Below are 4,941 nucleotides of genomic sequence, written 5' to 3' on the forward strand. Positions count from 1 at the left end.
TATTATGCCCCCATTTCGAAGAAAAGGGGGTATATTGCTTTGCACTTGTCGGTCCGTCGGTCCGTAGACCAAATGGTTTCCGAGTGATAACTAAAGAACCCTTAGGCCTAGGAACTTCAAACTTGGTATGGTGATTGGTCATGACCAGTAGATGACCCCTATTGATTTTGGGGTCAAGGGGTCAAAGGTCAAGGTCACATTGACCTTGTAAGCAAAAAGGGTTTCCGATCAATAACTAAAGAACCTTAAGGCCTAGGAACTTCAAACTTGGTATGGTGATTGGTCATGATCAGTAGATGACCCCTATTGATTTTGGGGTCAAGGGGTCAAAGGTCAAGGTCACATTGACCTTGTAAGCAAAAACGGTTTCCGATCAATAACTAAAGAACCTTAAGGCCTAGGAACTTCAAACTTGGTATGGTGATTGGTCATGATCAGTAGATGACCCCTATTGATTTTGGGGTCAAGGGGTCAAAGGTCAAGGTCACATTGACCTTGTAAGCAAAAACGGTTTCCGATCAATAACTAAAGAACCTTAAGGCCTAGGAACTTCAAACTTGGTATGTTGATTGGTCATGATCAGTAGATGACCCCTATTGATTTTGGGGTCAAGGGGTCAAAGGTCAAGGTCACATTGACCTTGTAAGGAAAAACGGTTTCCGATCAATAACTAAAGAACCTTAAGGCCTAGGAACTTCAAACTTGGTATGGTGATTGGTCATGATCAGTAGATGACCCCTATTGATTTTGGGGTCAAGGGGTCAAAGGTCAAGGGTCACATTGACCTTGTAAGCAAAACAGTTTCCGATCAATAACTAAAGAACCTTAAGCCTAGGAACTTCAAACTTGGTATGGTGATTGTCATGATCAGTAGATGACCCCTATTGATTTTGGGGTCAAGGGGTCAAAGGTCAAGGTCACATTGACGCTTGTAAGCAAAAACGGTTTCCGATCAATAACTAAAGAACCTTAAGGCCTAGGAACTTCAAACTTGTATGGTGATTGGTCATAATCAGTAGATGACCCCTATTGATTTTGGGGTCAAGGGTCAAAGGTCAAGGTCACATTGACCTTGTAAGCAAAAACGGTTTCCGATTGTAAGGCTAGGAAAAAACGGTTTCCGATCAAATAACTAAAGAACCTTAAGGCCTAGGAACTTCAAACTTGGTATGGTGATTGGTCATGATCAGTAGATGACCCCTATTGATTTTGGGGTCAAGGGGTCAAAGGTCAAGGTCACATTGACCTTGTAAGCAAAAACGGTTTCCGATCAATAACTAAAGAACCTTAAGGCCTAGGAACTTCAAACTTGGTATGGTGATTGGTCATGATCAGTAGATGACCCCTAACGATTTTGGGGTCAAGGGGTCAAAGGTCAAGGTCACATTGACCTTGTAAGCAAAAACGGTTTCCGATCAATAACTAAAGAACTTTAAGGCCTAGGAACTTCAAACTTGGTGTGGTGATTGGTCATGATCAATAGATGACCCCTATTGATTTTGGGTCAAGGGGTCGAAGTTCAAGGTCACATTGACCTCTTGGGTAAAAACGGTTTCTGATCAATAACAAAAGAACCCTTAGGCCTAGGAACTTCAAACTTGGTATGGTGATTGGTTATGACCAGCAGATGACCCCTATATTGATTTTGGGGTTAAGGGGTCAAAGGTCAAGGTCACATTGACCTTGTAGGGAAAAACGGTTTCCGATCAATAACGAAAGAACCCTTAGGCCTAGGGACTTCAAACTTGATATGGTGATTGGTCATGATCAGTAGATGACCCCTATTGATTTTGGGGTTAAGGGGTCAAAGGTCAAGGTCACATTGACCTGTTAGATAAAAACAGTTTCCGATCAATAACTAAAGAACCCTTAGGCCTAGGAACTTCAAACTTGGTATGGTGATTGGTCATGACCAGCAGATGACCTATTGATATTGGGGTTAAGGGGTCAAAGGTCAAGGTCACATTAACCTCTTAGATAAAAACAGTTTCCGATCAATAACTAAAGAACCCTTAGGCCTAGGAACTTCAAACTTGGTATGGTGATTGGTCATGACCAGCAGATGACCTATTGATTTTGGGGTCAAGGGGTCAAAGGTCAAGGTCACATTGACCTTGTAGGTAAAAACATTTTCCGATCAATTAACTAAAAACGCTTAGGCCTAGGAACTTCAAACTTTGTATGATGATTGGTCGTGACCAGCAGATGACCCCTATTGAGTTTTTGGTCAAGGGGTCAAAGGTCAAGGTCACATTGACCTTGTAAGTAAAAACGGTTTCTGATCAATTACTTAAGAACGCTTAGGCCTAGGAACTTCAAACTTGGTATGGTGATTTGTCATGACCAGCAGATGACCCCTATTGATTTTGGGATCAAGGGGTCAAAGGTCAAGGTCACATTGACATTGTAAGTAAAAATGGTTTCTGATCAATAACTAAAGAACCCTTTGGCCTAGGAACTTCAAACTTGGCATGGTGATTGGTCATGAGCAGCAGATGACCCCTATCGATTTTGGGGTCAAAGGTCAAGGTCACATTGACCTTGTATGTTAAAAACGGTTTCTGATCAATTACCTAAGAACGCTTAGGCCTAGGAACTTCAAACTTTGTATGATGATTGGTTGTGACCAGCAGATGACCCCTATTGAGTTTTGGGTCAAGGGGTCAAAGGTTAAGGTCATGACCAGTAGATACTTGATAACCCTTATTAATTGTTTGATCACTGGGTCAGAAGTCATGCATAATAACCTAATCACATGACTAATTGGCTGCTGATAGGGGGCATACATGTTTTACAAACATATCTTGTTTCTGATTGTATTGACACTTATATCTGAGGCTCGACAAGGAGGGTATCAAAATTACCTAAATTGTCTACACTACAGTACCATGTGTCCGGACAGATATGTACATGATGTGATTTAATTCAGATAAAAGCTTTGGTGTTTTAATTTTTGATTTTTAACATGTTAAAAAATATTTCAGCAACAAATGCTGAAGTTTTGGATATTCTATTATTTACTCTGCAAATGATTATAGCTGGTATACGAGGTGAGGCATTTCTTTCTTGACCCCCAAATTTCTACGTCAACATTCTTGAAATAGACATTAAAATATTACAATTTAAGGAGGTTGAAATAAATTTATTTACTTTATTTTAGAAGAAACATGAATTTATTGTTGATAAAAAAAGTGACTGACAACCACTGAACAAAGAAAATACTAAATTAAGCATTTTTGGGGCTGTCCGGGTTTGGTGGTTGTCCGGTTTTGGTGGTCCCCAACCAGTACTGACTATATTTAGAGCCAGTCTCTTTTTGATGTCTTTAGTTTTACATTTACCTTTTACCTGCAATCACTGAAAGTGTTCAGCTTTTGCCACCAGGATAAGGCCAGACCTAACTGTGCATCTATGTAGTCTAACTAGGCACTGTGCTGACTTACCAACTTTAAATTTTCATTTTCTTATCCCAGAATTGATAATCGACAGTTCCAGAAACAGTAGCTGGATGAGTCTGTTTAAGATATTCAGTGGCTTGAGGGTTAAATCAGTGATGATTGAAAAGTTTACTCATTTTCTAACATGTCTACCATTGATTTTTGTTGAATTTTTAGCCTCCATTTGCTGACAGTGTTGAGAAACATTTTATCATCCAGTCTTAGGTTATTTCTAGTAAACTTACAAGTATTAAGATTCTTATAAAAGCTAAATTTTTTGGCAAACCAGTTACTAACATCTCATATCATTCCAACATGCTCAAGATCATAGCTGGTGGTCAGAGGGAAGGGGGTCAAGGATATATGTTGTCATGGTCTGAAAATATAGAATTTATCATTTTAGTAATGAAATGACTGTAAAATACAATGTATGTCTTTTTATAGGAGGACTGTGCTTTGTTCTCTCATTCTTAATACTGGTATTTTTATTACATGATATTTATGTTATCATTGATTGTAAAATACTGAGTTAAAATCAATTTTATACTGTATCAAAATAGTGTATACTTCAGATATTATATGTCTAGTCTGTGATAAAACTGTTTTCAATAAATGAGCCGCGTCACGACAAAACCAACATAGTGCGTTTGCGACCAGCATGGATCTAGACCAGCCTGCGCATCCGCGCAGTCTGATCAGGATCCATGCTGTTCGCTTACCAACTCTATTACAAGTGGAGGAACTGACAGCGAACAGCATGGATCCTGATCAGACTGCACGGATGCGCAGGCTGGTCTGGATCCATGCTGGTTTCAAACGCACTATGTTGGTTTTGTCGTGACGAGGCTCAAAATTGTTTTTATTTTGTCTGTTCTTATATTTATCAATATTTTAAGGGTTTTTGTGCAAAATATTTTTATCTCCAAAAAGATACGATTCAAATGATTTTTATTTTAACTTTGTAGAAATAGAAAATAAGGGCTGGTCCCTTTTATAGGAAATCTATGTGATAATTTTCGTACTAAACGGAACAAATGATAGAGAAGTATGATTTGTAGTGATGCTAACATTACCAGTGAAAATTTTCTTAAATTGCAACACTATCTTAAGTTTTTAAATATTAAAACATAAGTTGTAAAAAGTTCTGATATAATGATTTTGTATTCATTTTGGAGGGGACATTTGCTAAAAGGTAAGGAAAATACACTGTAAAGATTGGGGAAGTATTTTATTTCGCATTGAAAAAAAAAGCCCTAAAAAGAACCCCACTGCATACGAGTTACAGCAGTTTTGCACATTGACCCTTGAATTCTTCTTTATGTATTCGTACATATTCAAATATGTTACAAATTTCTATTTTTCTTATCATATATTTGTTTATTTTGTTTACAAAATCTTTTATGTTATGTGCGCATTTATTTATTTACATGTACTCACCTATGACAAAGTCTCTACTTTACACCAGAATTGACTGTTAGCGGTATATGCTTTGGTGCTCCTCCTT

This window comes from Ruditapes philippinarum, unplaced genomic scaffold (genome assembly GCF_026571515.1).
Source record: "Ruditapes philippinarum isolate M1 unplaced genomic scaffold, ASM2657151v2 ctg661_1_1_1_1, whole genome shotgun sequence".
Taxonomy (NCBI): domain Eukaryota; kingdom Metazoa; phylum Mollusca; class Bivalvia; order Venerida; family Veneridae; genus Ruditapes; species Ruditapes philippinarum.